General features: G+C 34.9%; 1 long non-coding RNA gene across 1 annotated transcript; it reads right to left on the reverse strand.

Annotated features, from left to right (window-relative positions):
* Positions 1 to 2,921: 2,921 nt before the first annotated feature.
* LOC139188468 (uncharacterized) lies at positions 2,922 to 5,647 on the reverse strand. The gene is made up of 3 exons (XR_011571919.1): positions 5,235 to 5,647; positions 3,792 to 3,890; positions 2,922 to 3,120 (listed from the first exon to the last, which is right to left on the reverse strand). It is a non-coding gene; the product is annotated as an uncharacterized lncRNA (long non-coding RNA).
* Positions 5,648 to 18,004: the final 12,357 nt, after the last annotated feature.

Raw genomic sequence — 18,004 nt, forward strand, 5'->3', positions numbered from 1 at the left:
TTTTTTTTTTTTAAGTTTCCAACAAAATGTATTATTACACTTGATCCGATGGGCAGTGTTTGTGGCATACTGAAAAATCTCTTGATGGTTGAATAATTACTTAAATATTGATTAACGTGATTATTTTCTAGAATGGTGCTATGCCCATCACAGTGTCTTATTTCCCCACCCACCTTATATTAAAAAGGCAAAACCCATAAACTCCTTTTTCACCCACCATTATTCCCAAAATAACCCTATATATTTCTTCTTCCAATTTTACTTGCCATCAAGTCTCCACCCTTTCAACTTTTTTATGTCCCCATCCAATCCATATGTCTTAAGTAAGCGGAAATCTTGTGAACCAATAAATTGCCTGCTGTCGCCGTTGATTTGTTGGCTCATGTGATCTGATGCATTGTCACGACCGGCGGCAGCAGCTGTTGGAATCAAATACTTGACCAAATGCGTCAACCTCCCGCCCATCTTATCCGTCAAATATTTCTTGACCACTTCCTGATCACCCACTTGTTTCAGTTTCTTATCCGCGTCGACAACTAAGCCTTTCATTGTTCCAAGCCCTTCCTCCATCTGCTCAAGCTCATTTTTTAATTTAAAAGCGAACTGTGCTTCCTGCGCTATAGCACGGACTAATTGTGCTGTTACGGCCTGAACCTGAGCTTCTACTAGCATCGTCATCGATCTGTAACATTTTTGACACATTTCGCTCTTAGTTATATTATATTTATGTTACTATTATTTAAGACAATTAAAAATAGATAAAATCCATATTATAACATTTCATCAAAAAAACATTTTAGCATAGAAAAAGGTCAAAAAAAATTGCAAATAGTGAATTGTCATGGTGGTTAGAGTCTTTCTCTTTAACTCACTGCATCTCGGGGTTCAAACTATTTCTTTCTCCCTTTTGTAAATTAGTGTAGAACATTGCTTATAATAATAATAAATAAATAAGATGACAAACTCCTCCCTCTCCTCAATAATAGTAAAATTAAAAAAAAAATGTTAGACCCAATTATGAAGAAATTATAGAGTGAGTGAGAGGGAGTGGCCAAGAGAGAGAAGAGGGGATCAAGGGTTTGTGATGTGTTTCTCTTCAGTCTTACGCCTTTATTTACACTAATTCATAGTGGCTTTACTTGACCTCCAACTAGTTTACACAATCACACTTAATATAGGATGGGATGTGCTATCCACACACCTCATTTTACTTCTCACACACCTCTTGATAATTTATGTTCGTTGATCTTCTTTAATTCATCCGATCCGACGGCCGAAGATTAAAAAGATGTGTGAGAAGTAAAATAGGGTGTGTGGATATCACACCCCTATAGGATATGGATTTGCTCATCACCTCAACTATTAGGTTGTGAGCATTACCATCTTTCTTGGAGTGCGCCACGTGATTACCATGGTTAATTAGCTTAAATTTTATATACATAAAAAATAGCTTAATAATTAAATTACATTCTTTTGTATCCAATTATGTCTTGCTTCAAGCAAGTAGATCATTGTTCCATGATTGGAATGATCCGTAAGAGCAAGTCAAAGAGCCATAGGATCCTCTTTAGCAAGGTACTATGTTTGTAATGCTTCATGCATATGTCTTTGAATAAAGATTATAGTGATGGTTTATTCAGCTTCTTCCTCGCTACTGTTGGCTTCGCTATTTTTCTAACTTCTTAATAGTTAAGTGGAGCTTCACCTCTTATACCCCGTTAAGTGGAGTTTTGCCATTGTTGACTCGAACCATGCATGTTGGGCTAAGGTGGAAAAAATTAGCCCGAGAAAAGCTTGAAAAACGAGTTGGGCTTCTGGCCCAATAAGGAACCCAAGTCTCAAACGAATTTGGGCAGCGATGCCCAAAGCCGAGACTTGACTAGAGCGCGCAGAAGGAGCTGAGCTCAAAGAGGGCTATTGGCATGTGTCGTATGAAATTAGGCGGAGGGTCAATCGTGAATACCATCAGCGCTGGGATATAGAACAACGGTCGTGGGGTTCTGTTTGCCACGGCTTGTACTATACTACTTCATGCTATAATCTTCTTGTGTCCATTTAGCATTTTATATGCAATTTCATGGTTCTTCATTCTTGTAGGAAGGATTTCATTGTGTCCTACGATTTTCTTTTTATTCCTTGATTATTATTTGATTTGTTTTCGCTTTTGTAATGCTTGCGAAACTGTTCGGTAATGGAGAGACTACAATATGCAAGCGATGAATTAGCCAATCACATATTGCTCTCTTTATGCCTTGAATGAGTTGGAGAACATTTGATTTTGATTTTTTATTTTCTAAATGGATGTAAAGATAAATTTACATATTGAATTAGGTTTGTGAGGATAATTTAGGTAGTAAATTTGGATTTAAAAAGATATTGATAGTTAATTAAAATAATAGAGTATAGAGAGTAAGTTAGGTGTAGAAATGAGTTTTTATCATTAATAGCCAAAATATGAGCCTTAAATTGATAAATATTAGTTTTTATAAAAAAAATTCAAATGTATCCAAAATTTCACTTAATTAAATGTACTCCATTGACCTCAAAATTAAAACCTAATTACAACTAAAAACCCAATAGCCTTTTAATCTTATTCATCGTTGTTCATTAGGAGGGGAGTGACATAATTGTAGGCGTTGAACAAGATTAACACGATGAATATATGTCGGTTGCAATATTGTGAAAGTGAAACGCATTTTAAGTATCAAAATTGAAGTATAAATTGATTTATTAGAATCGATAAGAGCTATGGAAAAACCGGTAGATCGATCCATAAGTGTGTGCCCCAAATTAAGATGTTACACACACACACACACAGACACATACAAAATGCTATGGAACCGTGCACTGGAGATTTCCATCCACTTGAAGACTTGGAAAATTTCTATTTTGAAAGTATGCGGAAGTTATATGTAATGAAATTTCCAAAAATATCAATGAATTACTATGCAAGAATATGCAATTCAGTTGTAGGTGTTTGTCAATTAATAAAACTTCTCAATGCACATCATCTAGATCTGTAATTGTCTTCAAAAGAGCACCTCCTCTCCAATATACCCAAACATGACTTTCTGGGACTTGGTGCAAAATTGATATAGTTGATGATGTTGGAAGAACCATCTGGAAACATCAAGACGTCCCAGTTTTAAGAATTTAGCATACAATCGAAGTTCCCCAGCTAGCATATCATAATATTTAGCAAAAATACAATCCAAGTCTATTGCAACTATCATTACAGAAAATGAAAATTTCCTAAAAAAAAACTTCAATTCGATGCATTATAGGGAAATCTTGTAACTCTAATTCTCAATCAACTACAACAACAACAACAACAAAGCCTTTTCCCACTAAGTGGGGTCGGCTATATTCTCAATCAACTAATTCAAATATTTAGACAGTGGATTAATGAAGTCACCAGATGCATTTTATTGCACATGATCATGCTAGCAAACATATGATCATTAATGACATGACAAAAGAATGCATTACGAAACTGTAAAAAACCGAAATTAATACTTTAACACAAAATATATGCATTCAGTGGAAATCAAGAATAGATACATGATACTCGAAATACAGGAATTACTTAACCATAATTAAACCTAAAAGTGAAACAAATTGATGAACATCTGAGTTAGTACTGCATAATCAAGTGATGGATTAAGCTCGAAGATAAAATGCAATGAAATAAACGAATGTCGAAGAAATATAAAGCAAATTAGCAGTGAAAAAAGAAGACCTAGCCGTTGTTCCGACTTGGAGAGCAAAGTATAAAGTGTGAGAGGGGTTACCACGGCTAAAATGGCGAGGAAAGCGAAGAGGACAAAGAAAATGGCTGAGGTTGATTATGTGGAATACCTGGTCTCTGCTGGTTTGGATCCACAATTAAGCTACAAATCGCCCAAAACAATAAAAAAACAACTCAAAATACGTCCTAGTTTTAAGAACCCATAAAAATAAAAATTCACATTCCAAAAACACTTAATGGATTGTTCATATCAACATGGATGCTGTATTATGTATTAAAAAGGTAGCGGATTGATAAAAATATAACCAAAAATGAGAATTATGGTTGTTTAATTGTACCTAAGGTGCGGTAGTTATTTGTTGGTGTTGTGGTTGCTGGTGTTAATCGGCGTTCGAGGGAGTCGAAGACCTTGAATTATAGAGGAAGGTGGAAATTGGGATTAATATTCAATTTCTCTGTGTACCGGACAATTTAAAGATTTGAGGCTTTTTTTTATTTTTCCACTTATACAGTTCTACACACTTTCTAGCCCTAAATATTTCCGGAAAACATACGGAAAGTGAAAGCAAGAAAATTACACACAACAAAACTATTGAAATTTTAAAACCCACTTCCCAAATTAGGTTCTTTGACTGGCTAATGACCATATTGGATATAAATTAGGGAAGTTTAACGAAAAGCTCCTGATACTATTCACTTTAACGAAAAACCATATTTTTACACTAAAAAGTCAATCATTGTACTATTCACTTTACCTTTTATTCTGTCCTTATCATTATAACTCAAAGTTTTCAAGTCATTTTCATTAGTTTTCTTATAAATTATCATCCCAAACACAGCGATTGTTGAATTTTATTTTCTAGACATTCTAATTAATCATTATTTAACTCAAGAGTTGGAAACTGAATTCGAGACTCTTCTTGGTTCCTATTAACAATACATAACATGGTGGACCAAATTAAAAACAACTTCAAACCAAAAATTATAATCTGGTTTTTTCTAATTCTTTAAGAATTCTCAGAACCCTAAACAAAGGGAAATGGTGGTCATATTCTCCTTACTCTGTCATCACAAAAAACAAAATTTGAAGTTGAAAACTTGCAATCTGTTATGTAACTTCAGTTCTGTTAGTGGTTGTTTGAATGTATTTATGGCATGTATTTCTTTTCTTTTTTTTTCCTCACCTTTTTTCTCATATGAATTTACCCAAATAATATATTTTTGAGAAATCCATCCCCTTGCATGCCGCGTTCTTATATAATTGTTGTTTAGCTAATTTTGTGATCTTTATCTTAATAAAAGAATAACTGGTATTTTTTACTCAATCATGATCATGAGTTTAAGTAGGAATCACTTCTTCACCTTCAAATCAGGCTACAAATTCAAAATTTAAAACACAAACTTCAAATTAAAAACAAAATTCATAATTAAAGTTTAAGATTAAGAAAGAGAGCACATACAATTGGGGTAAAGTTCAAAAATTTACCAAGGGGGTTTCGGAAGAGGCGCAGAAAGAAGAAGCTCAGCATATCATATCAATGATGTGATGGTATCGAGAGCCATCGTTTCCCTTATAGATGGGTGATTCGACCTATTATCGATCTATACTGCTTCAATTTCTGCAAGGCGATTGACGAGGCAATTGACGACTTCGATCATGCTTCCTACGCTCGGCGAGACAGAGTTGGAGAAGCAAGATTCTGGTTTTTGTTTGAGAGAATCAAACATGATCAGATAAGAAGCAGTGGATTGAGAATGGCATGGGAGAGTTTCACTGCGAGAGAGAGAGAGATGAGTTTGAGACATGTGAACGCAGAGAAAGCAGAATAAAGCAAAAGAGTCGAGAAGCGGAAATTGAAGCAGAAGGTGCAGCAATGATGGAAGCGTGGGCTAGGAGGGCAAACTCATCTTTTTGTTGAGTTTTAGTATATAAGTAAATTGTAGCTATGGTCCCTTAATTTTAACTCAACTGGAGCAATGATCCCTCAACTAAAAATTCATTATCATTGGTCTATCAACTCATCAAAACGTGTAGCTATGGTCCCTCAACTAAAAATCTATTACCATTGATCCGTCAACTTTAATTCAACTAGATAAATGGTCCCTTAACTTTAACCCAATTGTAGTAATAGTCCTTCCAACATAACTCGTTTTGATAAAAATTTTGACGTAGTTGACAAAAATAACCATAATTACACACTTTGATGAGTTGAGGGATCCTAATTATATAAATGGTTATTACAACAAAACTTATTTTGATAAAATTTTAATGAAATTGATGAAAATGACTATAGCTACATATTTTGATAAGTTGAGGGACCAATGGTAATAAATTTTTAGTTAAGGGACCATTGCTCCAATTTGATTAAAGTTGAGGGATCATTCCTACAATTTACTCTTAGTATATGCATATAAGGACCCGGCTTCTTTGCCTTCCCACTTCCCATACACTCTCATTCCCTCATATTTTATGCGGTCACGGTTAAGCCACGTCAACATTTTATATTAATTTTTTTATAGAAATAATAAGATAAAAAATAATAGTAATATAAAATGTTGACGTGACTTAACTGTGACCGCACAAATAGGAGGAGATGGGAATGTATGAGAAGTGGAAGGGCAGAGAAGCCATATCCTATGTATAATGTGTATGTGTATATATAGAGATATATATGCAGATACATATTTATGTGTGTGTGTCTATATATAAGCACACAAGTAGGGGCCCTGATTATCTTTTGGGACTTTCTAAGATAGTCTGGTTTTACATTTCGATTTTAAAAAAAAACAAACAATATTAGTTATATTAAAATAGAGATAATGAGTTTAATCTTACAAATGAATTAGTAATAATATGATTCAAATTCGTTTTTTACAAGAATCGAATATAAGACTTATCACTTAAAAGTAAAAAAAAAATTACTAAACCGTAATACTAAGTTATATTTTTTTAGGTTTTATAAGAGATTTTCATTCAGAAAATACAGACATTTTAATAGTTAGAAAATACAAAAATTTATAATCTAAAGATTAAAATATTTGAAATATCAAAGAACACAAGAACTTTTGGACTATGATTCTTCCCCCCCTCTTCCATCATCCCCTCTCACATTCATTATTTTGTCTTTCTCTTTCTATAAAAAATTAATATAAGATATTAACGTGATTTAACCGTGACCGATCATATAAAAAATGAGAGAATAGGAGGAAGAAAAAAAAAAAAAAAGAATCTTACTAGACCTTCTTTATCTTTCGACGGTCCACAATACTCTATTATTGTTGTCGACTTCTAGTAATCATGGGTCTTGTGGGTGACGGAAGATAGCCATGACGTGTATATAACATGTAATGGATGACAACATTAAACGAAGTCCATCTTTGAACTTTAAGTCAGGACAAACTCTATTATTGTTATCGCCCTTTAATAATTAAACCAGTAGGGTAACCTTATTTTTTCAGTGGAGACTAAATAAATTGTTATCTTTCAGTCATACTTAGATTTAATGGTTTTAATTGTTATGATTCGAAATTGTTTTTTTTATTTAGAAAACTTTGACAGTACGAGAAGAATTTATTGATAAAAAAATAACGATATACCTAGAAGTGAAGGATAAAAACTTTGCTCCTTATAAAGCAAGAAAAACAAAATAAAAGAAAAGATTGGAACATACACATTACTCCTCTTAAAAAATAAAATACAAGAAAAAAAGGGGGATTAGACCTTAACCCTCTTGAAAATATAAAATACAAGAAAAGGAAAGGGTGGACATATGACCAAAACTCTCTAAAATAAAACCTAAAAGGTAACAACATGCCAGACAAGTTGTAAACCAAAAAAGGAAAATCCAAAAAAATTAGGTAAAAAGAAAACTACACATCAAGAAGGGAAAATAAACATGTAGGCCGGTATACACAAGAAATTTGATTGCAAAAAAAGGAAGAATCTCTATAGGAGGGGTGACATGTCAAACAAGTGAAGACCTAAATTGGCCAATTTATCAATAACTGCATTCCCTTCTTGAAATGCATGAGATCAACATAATACCATGTGCTACAATCGGAAAATACCTTTCTTCCAATGAGTTTGGAGTGATCAAGGAGGAGGAAAAAAACAAAAACAAGATATCACGCTAGAAGAGTCAATTTTGCCAATCCCGTGTGTAAGCCAATTCCATAGCAAGAATGACAGCATGAAGCTCTACATAGAAAGAAGTACGATACCACAAGCTAAGTGAGAAACCTCCAAGAAAATAACTTGCAGAATCTCGAAAAACCTCACCACAAGCCACAAGACCCAGGTTACCTTTAGCAAGGCCATCTGTAGCAGATGCCAAAAAAAAGAACTATAGAAGGAGCTTTACAAAATTCAGCCCCAATTCCAAAAGAGATTAAAAATCGCTTAAACAAATTCCCCTTGTTAATATTTGAACTACAGTTTATTTGGAATTTTGGCAATTGCCACCTCCATGAATCTTCTTCAACTTTCTTTTTTCTTTTTTCTCTTATGTTTAAGGGTGTACATCCACACCCCGTTATTAATTTCTATTTTTTTATCTTCTTCTATTCATTCGATTCAAAAGTCAAAACTTAAAAATGTATGTAAGTAGTAAAAAAAGATTGTGTAAATATCGTAGTCCTCTACCGTGCCAATAAATATAAGGCAAGCAATTGTAAGATTCATGTTTATATAATGTTTCAGTTTTCGAAGTTCCATTGCCTATATTGGAGGTATGATGAGTTTGGGATTTTGTGTTTTTCAATCTTTGTGGGTGTCATACGTATTTGGATGTCAATTTGTTTTTTATGTTGTAGATACATTCTATGTTTTTATATAAAGAAATTGGTTTATGCTGCGTATTCTGTTTGTGTAATTACCTTTCTATCAGGTAGATAAGAGTATATGTTTTTTTTTTCTTCATATTTTCCCTTCTAACTTTCTACTAAATAAATTTGGGAAGTTAACCTCCTACTAAATAAATTTGAGTATCGTGTTAACTTTATACTAAATAGATTTGGTAAGGTATTTTATATTGCTTATTTTAGTTTTGATAGGTAACTATTTTGTTTATATGCGTTGCAGGTGCCCCATGGCAAGAACATTCAAAATAGGAAACAAAAAAGAAAGATGCATAAATTAGGGATTTTAATTAATTATCATAATTTAACACTAATATATGCCCATACACAAAGTGTGTGTGAATTATTTTTACTTTGGTTGTTAAAACTGAAGAAGAGAGGAACAGAGTGAGAGAGAATTGAGAAGAGAGGGAAAAAGGTTTTTTTTAATTTATTTTTTTTAAAATTAGAGATGGTAAACTTACATGTAGGTGTGGTAAAAAATATATATTTTTTGTGAAATTATGTTACTATCCTTAATTTTGTTGTTGTGATAGAATATAAATATGTTTTTTCATTTTATATTAATTAACAAAGAGAATCTCATTAATGTGATTTTAAATAGTGGCGGAATGGACATAAAAATAGAGAGTTTTAATAAAATGAGTTTCACAAAACTATAAACAAATATTTTTTAATTACATGTTATGGGCAACCGTCTGAAGGGAACCACGATTACTATACTTGCAAGTCTGCATAGACTCTCTAGACACGTGGATTTCCACTAGCATTTAGATGAAAATTTCAAAATGGGGCCCACTACGAGAAAAACCAGACATTAGATATATTTTTGTTTCCCATTTTAACCCTCTCGCAGAAAGGAGAGGAAGAAGAAAATGGGTTAACGCCTCATAAGGATGGCAATTTAATCTATCAAACTCAATCCCCGTAAATAACTGATGCAAACGGTTCGGTTTCGGATTAGATTTTGGGTACTTTATGGTTATGGATATTTATAGGATAAATTTTTTTATTTTAGGTTTGGTTAGGTTATTGGGGTATCCGTCCCGAACTCATGCCCAAAACAGAAATGTTTTCATTTTAATAAAAAAAATATAAATATTTATTATATAGAGAATAGTTTCCAATAATCATGCATTCATCAGATGGAGCTGTTGTTAGATGGAGAAAGGCTCTGGTTTTCTATAGGGGCAAACCCTCAAAGGGTGACAAGACGGCTCAGCCCTAGAGCTATTCTTGTCTTTGTTTCAAGAAAAGTTCACAAGCAATGGCTCAGCCCAATACAGTGTTTACCTAATGCCCTAGAGCTGTCATTCTTTTAATCTGGTGAGTCTGAAGCCTTTAATCAACCACCCACCTGGAAAAACTAGCTATGGGTGTATTTGCTGTAAAACAAGCATGCAAAATTTGCAAAGGAGCATGCTTTGAAAAAGTGTACCAGAAGATGCTTGGTGAGACTTTCATCATCACAGCCTCAACCTGATAATAATGGAGAAATGGCTTTTCTATAAAAACCACGGGAAGCCAAGGATGTCGACCACCAAACCACCCACTTATGCAAAAGTAAGAACTTTATCTTTTCTATTTAATATATTAACACAACATGTGATGATTATGTTCCCATTGTGAAACTGCCTGCCATTTTATATCCCCATTATGGCTAATATATATATATATATATATATATATATACACGTGTAGGTAATACCTAATATATTGTTGATTTATACGTTTTTAGTAAATGATTATGGTCACGTGGCATGCTATGGTTTTACTAGGACCAGTAGGGTCACAACCCACGTGATATGCCAACGGCTCTCCTTTTTTCTTTTTTTTTTTCTTTTTCACAAAATCTTATCATGAAATTTTGTATCAAAGTCAGACTCCTCGTCCCATTTGATGCATGGACCCCAACACTAACAGGGACCCAATCCACCTTCCCTTCGTATGGATTAAAATTCCTAAATCCCATCTGAAAAATATATATTTCTCAGTCCCTTTTTTTAGCCCTTAGTTCAAGGTAAGTATGATTACTTACCATTTGATATAATGTAAAGCGGACAAGAAAAGTAAACATCAATGGTTAAAAGACCCGCATTTGTTGGGTTAGATTAAACGATGGGTGATAATAATTTCTTTAAATTATATGATCGAGGAGAATGAAACTCAGCATACTCTTACCTTTACAATATAGGAACACCGAAACGCAATAAATAAGGTATACTAGCTTTAGCTATATACTCAGATAAATGGACGGTCCAAATTGATTAGGACAAACAAAAACTACTACATGTTTACGTTACAGGCATGCTATGATGAAAAAAATAAAAGATAAAAAATAAATAAAATAAATAAATAAAGCTTTACTTTTCTTTTTCGGCAAACATGGTTATGTTTTCTCAATATCATTGTTTATTTAATATCTTAGTATTTTATTTGTGTCATGATGAATAATTATAAAATAATAATTTTATTATTTTTATGTCATGATGACTTATGATTAAATAATATAATTATTATTTCTAATATCACATGATTACTACCACATTGTTGATTTACACAGCATGTGATTTACCACACAACTCAATAAATCATTTATTCATAGAAAGCACATAGTACAATATTTTGCCTTGACAAACTTTGTCAATTTGATTTATTCATTATACGGTCGTACTTATACTGTCATTTATTGTCAAGAATTATTGAGCAACTAGGTCCATTGATCAACATTGTTACTGATTAACGAAGTCTACCAACTTATAGATTAATGAGCCATGTGTTCATGGTGATCTCTTGTCTGACCGGACACCCACTTGCTCGAACATTTGCTTATTGGGACACGTATGTGCCCGGACCCAACTCGATGACCTTACAGATAGTCCCAACTCGATGACCCTACAGATAGCCCCAAATCGATGACCCTACGTATGGCCCCGACTCAAAGACCCGACTTGTGGACCCAATCCGCGGATCCGACACATCCAATATGCGAACCCGACAAGCGGACCCGAGTCATGTCGAGAATCAACTCATACTGAGTGTATGTCGACATAAAGTAGATACTTGCAATGAGGAATACCACGAGCCGAGCCGTCTCGCAGCGAGCATAGCCTCTAGCCGAGCCGCCTCGCAACGAGCATCGCCTCCAGCCGAGCAAACGCCTCGCCGCGAGCATAGCCTCTAGCCGAGCAGCCTCATAACGAGCATCGCCTTCAGCCGAGCAGTCTCGTAACGTATGATACCTCTAGCTGAGTATTGCTTTATGTTGAGCATTGTCTTGGGTTGAGTACTGGTTCAAGACATCTAGCCCCTTCGGCCCATACATGGATTCAATTTGAAGTCTCCAGCCAACAGACTCTATTAACCGAAAACTTGGGGGACTACATTATGTACCATATATTGGGCCTCAACTGGGCTTCATGAAAAATACTTGGGGGACTTAGCCCATTATTTATGTATTAAGGAGCGAACCCTTATTTTATAAAAGGGACTTCCTCACTTTCATTAGAAAGCACCCATTATTCATGTATTGAGGAGCGATCCCTTATTCTATAAAAGGGACTCTATCACCATCATTAGAGAGCATCACCGCCTACTGAGCAACCGCCTCTCCGCAAGCATCAACTCTAGCCCATATTTATGTATTTAGGAGCGAGCCCTTATTCTATAAAATGGACTCCCTCACCTTCGTTAGAGATCATCACCGCCAGCTGAGCAACCGCCTCGCCACGAGCATCACTCCTAACCCATTACTCATGTATTGAGGAGCGAGCCCTTATTTTATAAAAGGGACTCCCTCACCATCATTAGAGAGCATTAACTATAGCCCATCATTCATGTATTAAGGAGCAAGCCCTTATTCTATAAAAGGGAACCCCTCACCTTCAAGCGCCACAAGCTGAGCTAACCAAGGCAACATAAGCCACAAGCCGAGTAACCTCGCAGCATGTGCTACTTATAGTTGAGCAGCATTTTAGATTGAGCACCGCCTCATATCGAGCATCAGTTCAAGACAACATCTAGTTACTTCGGCCCACACATGGACTGAATTTCAAGTCTCTAGCCAAAAGACTCTCTTGACTGAAGATTTTGGGGATTACTGTTTATACCATATTTAGGGCCTCGTATTTAGATCTCGTACAAATACTCATGGGACTTAAATGTAATTATGTGATAAATGAATGGGCAAATATGTAATAAGTGAGAAGTCATTATTCTATAAAATGACCCCTTACCCTCACAATTAGGGGAGGTCAATTCCTAGGCCCTCTCACCCTCTCTCAAAGCTCTCACTCTCAGAGCTCTCTCCCTCAGAAATACAATCAGTGTGGACGTAGCCCAAACCTTGGGGTGAACCACGATACATCTTGTGTTATTTATTTTACTTGCAAATTCACAGTCGGATTTACGTTGTTCCAAGACCTCCAGTTTTGTGCATCAACACCCTACATTTTGTGTGTGAGAATAATTTTTATTTTTATTTTAAAATGGGAAGGAGAAAGAGAGAAAAAATGAATGTGGATTAGAGAGAAAAGTTTTTTTTTTTATTTATTTATTTTTTAAAATTAGAGGATGTTAGGATCACTAACATACCTCAACCCGGAAAGTCTAATTGGACTCCAAATCGAGTTGTGTTAGCCGACACCTGGAGGGTGATGAAGCCATAAAGTGTAGTGTAGTGGAAAAAAGAATGTGAATAAATCTAAACCTAAAAGTGACTAAACAAAAGAGTGCACAGGTAAGCGGGATTACACCTATTTCACACGTGATGGTAGAGTATAAGAACAGTACAGTAATTAGGGTGAGGGTTATACCACTAGTGATAACCATCTCCTGAGATTTGCTAAAATCCTCGTTTACACATAAGCACAACTACTAAACCTGGAGGGGTGAAAAACAAAGTGAGTGGGTCAGCAAAACAACGTTTGTAAGAAAACCTTTATTTTCAAACATATTAACCCCTTACCGTAAAACAAGTATAGTTTCCTTAAAACATACCACGTAAGTATGTAACAACAACAATATAACCAGAAATATACAAAGTCATGATATATCAAATGCCACAGTAATATAATCATGTGATCATCAATTGCTCATCAATCTATGCTAGCATACGAGTCGGAGTTGCATAATGCAACTTGTACTACAGGACTGAGTGTAATCAATACATTATAGTACTACGATCACGTGAAGACTGGCGCCGAGGCGCGGTCACATATGAGTCGGAATTGCCTAATGAAATTTGTACGACAAAACTGGCACTTAACTTGGATCCAAGGTGAGTGAATGGTGCATATGTGAACATACACGTGAAGGACTGGCCTTGGCCCTAGGCAGAGTACTAACACTCGGGTGCAGCAAGATGAGCATGTACATATATGTATGAATGTCATAATAGTAATATCGCAACCATATAGCTGCATGTATCATAATTTATATTACAATAATGATACTAGGCGATATAAGTGTAAAAATGAAGTAAATACGCATTTATGGAAACTATAACTATGTATAGGAATAAAAACAAACTGCCCATTCACCTGGAGTCCGTGCTACAATTCCCTAACATGAATATCGAGGTATCACGAACAATTATCGCCTAGAACAATTATCAAATCACGTCTCATAAACATGTAAATTTCATAAAACACAACCCCAAGGACGTTCTAAAATGATTTGAAACCCATTGACTAAAAATCAACCGTCACTCAAAGGTCACCGGTAGGGTCCACAACCCTACGAACTCAATATGGAAGGTCTACACTTCGAATTTCTGATCCGTAACTTCCAAAGAGTTTCAATAAGTTTCTAGAACGACATCCTAAAGTTTCAAAACAATCCTACGATCGGATCTCCGCCAATTGCTAAAATTAAGTGGCAGCCGATGTTTTATTTTACGCACTTACAAATCCAATTTAGGATCCAACAGTCAGATTGTCGATTTATATAAGGACCTCGTGGCGGACAACTAGGTGGTCAACCACGAATCTACATTAAAACATCATAATTTCACTAAACGGATGTCAAATATAAAATTGGAGCTTCAAAATTAGCCGAAGATGGTCAGGTGGGGTCTCAGCCCACGCGTCGCTGTGCATGGGGTCGGCCGTCATGGTTTGCCGGAAAATTTCACTATTTCTAAAAATTCTCAAATTTCACAGAAATGAAAATCTCAAAGAGAGGAACAACTTTTATTCCTAGCACGAAGTCCAAAAGTAGACGGAAGATGGTCAATTTTACCCCCAAAGTCAACCGGTGCCTGTAGCTTCCCAGCGTCTATTCGTCATCTATGGTGGTCCAACGGGGTTAAGGTTGGTTTGGATTTGCTCCTAGGATTATGGGCTACAAAGCCCAAGTGATGGCATCGGTCATCGCTTTGCCGATTCGTAAAAAAATTGAAAATAGTGGCCGGAGTACTGTTGATTTTCGTTGACTTTCGTGGCCTCAAACAGCCACATACCATGGTTAATCAAGGTGATTCTTGGGTGGGTTTTGTAGAGGGGAATGAGAGCTTTAAGATGGTAGTGGTGGCGTCGAAAAACTCCACCAGAGTTCGATGGAATCGAACTTGGAAAATGGAAGGTTGCGGAGGTGTGGGTCGACAGAAAAGCTGGGAACTTTCTCCCTTTTTTTTTTTTTTTTTTTCTAATTGGCTGATTGGTCACTTGTCCTTGTAGCTGATTGGTCCCCATTATTTGTGCCTAAAATCTGATTGGACTTCTTCCTTGAAGGAGTTAAATTAATTTACAAACTAAAATATAAATAACCAAATTCAAACGTCCGTAACTATACCGTTATAATCCGGACTCGCAAATGGCTTTAGCCTATGCGTTCGTACCAACGAGTACTACGAGGATATGCTAAAAGAATAAGTCTTACGTCTCTTAAACCGATGGTCAACAAAAGTTAAAGTCCTTGCCTTTAGGGCATTTTCGTAAATTTACGATTTTAAAATTAATAAAAAAGTAAAATTAAGGATGGGTTGTCACAATCACCCTTGGGTGAAGTTTTGAAAAAAAAAAATTGTAAAATTTAGTTTGTGTAAATTTACTTTATCACCCATGATTTTGTTTTGTTGTAGAAGATAAAATTATCTTTTTACTCTCTTTTGATTGACAAATACGATGTAGTTATAGATATAAATCATATGCTTAGAGTATTAATTTCACTTTTAATAATATTAGTATCAATTGTATTAATAACACTATTTAATATTTGACCTTATTTAATATATGCATTATATGCATTTGTATCAGTAGTCTATTGAAATTTGTTTTATTTAAATTTTACTATTTAATTATAAGAAAAATCGTGGCCGATAAACAATTCGTTACTTGACGAGTTCAGTTATGAGAAAAAACTTGTTAGAAGATTATCCGGTTTCGAGTTCGGAGAAAATGAACGGGTTCGGATATAAGAATGACATATCCGAACCTGATCCGCTATGTTGCCATCTCTATTGCTTCCTAGGCTTGATGGAGGGCATAATAGGAAATAAAAGTAGATGAATAAAGCCGGAAAAAATTCTTGCGAGTGACTGTTTATCGTACATCATGCGGTTAGTTTTCGTTAGGTAATATTTATATTTAATTTTAAATTTTACATTTTGAAATAATTTCTGATTGTTCGATATATGATGACCGATCATGATCACAAGATCGCTAGGATCCTAGGAAAATGATCCGACAAAAATTCTTTTCTAATAAAGCCCATTGCGTCTTTTGAAAACTAAACCACGTGGAATCCTAGATGGGACTTGGTAACTAATGTTTTATTAAGAGCTTAGGGAGAGTCTCTTTTTTTTAGAGTTTCTTTAATATTTTAAATTTTTTTATTGAAAATTAAAGAAAGATTTTTTTATTAGCACTTCACATGGTATTGAATACACCTATATTAATACTTATATACTCTATATGCAATAACAATTTCGACTATATAAGGTCTTTAAAAAAAATTTAAAGACACCCCAATCACTTTTAACGTGTATCACAAAATTAGAGTGCTACTAAGCCCACTTTGAAATGATAATTTGATTGACAGCTTTATCCTTGAAGAAAATGACCTTCAAATACCTAAAGACCACTCAATCATGTCTTGCCACATAATTAGCTATATTGCCAAAAACCTAAAATACATAAATGAGAAAGTAAAAAAAGAGGAAAAAAACTAAAAACCGATCAAATTATGGGGCTGAAAATAGAGGAGTTTATGGCTTTAGCAAAAGAAGACTTAATGTTCTGATGGGTAAAGACCCCGCTTGCAAGTGTCGAGGAGAAGCAGGTATCGTTCAAAAGCTTTCACTGCTGAGTTTGCTACAACATTAATATTCCTTCGCCACCAGCAAAAGCTTCCTCTTATGGGTCTTTCCATTCATCAACTACCCAAGCGTAATGGCGGTCGAGCAAAAGGCGTTTGGAAGGGGAATTTCACAATGTTGTAAGCTTGTAACGAATAGTGAGGAAGCAGCTGAAGACTCCATTATCTACCTCTACCACCCTCCTGTTTAACGATGTATTTTTTTTTAATTATCATAATTCTTTTAAAGCAAAGGAAAATTGGAGAATAAATATATAGGGTTATTTTGGAATAATGGTGGGTTGGAAAATAGTTATATATTTTTTTTCACTTTTTATGGTGGGTGTATATAAGGTGGGTGGAAAAATAAGACACTGGGGGTGGGTATATCATCACTTCAAAATGATTTATCTTCTTCACGTCTTAAAACCACTATCGCCCTCTATTGTGGAACACAATCCTAACCAATAAAGCTACAAATACGTTAATTAGGAAAAAAAATTAAAAATGGAGTATGAGATCGATGTTTCAAGAGTTTCACATGATGTAAGACTTCGTATTCTTCATTGTTTTAGATGATTTCAACGACATCTACATGCCTATAATTGCATTTTGAATGATATCTCTCAAATAAAGTAGGAGGTTGTGTTATGCCTATAGGAAATGGATTGTCTGCCCTCCCCTCCTCATACCCTCCTCATACTCTCTTGTTTTGTGCGGTCACGGTTAAGCTACGTCAACATTTGTTTTTTGTCTTATTATTTTTATAAAAAAATTAATATAAAATGTTGACGTAGCTTAACCGTGACTGCACAAAACAAGAGTGCATGAGAAATGTATGAGAAGATGAGGACGGACAATCCATCTCCATGCCTATACTGCCGCTTCGGACAGATATCCAACTTTGTTTCTAATTATTATTTAAAACATGAATGATTGAACAGATAATTATTATCCCTTAAGTAAAGTATGTGATGAGGAGGTCCGAGGAAGCAAAAGAATGTGATTATCTTTAGCATCGAATGATTAGTCATAAAATATATGTCCAGGCACAATTCCTTGAGTTTAATTTTTTCCCTATAATCCTTTTGGCTTTCTTGAATC

The sequence above is a fragment of the Malus domestica genome, chromosome 10, assembly GCF_042453785.1.
Source record: "Malus domestica chromosome 10, GDT2T_hap1".
Lineage (NCBI taxonomy): Eukaryota > Viridiplantae > Streptophyta > Magnoliopsida > Rosales > Rosaceae > Malus > Malus domestica.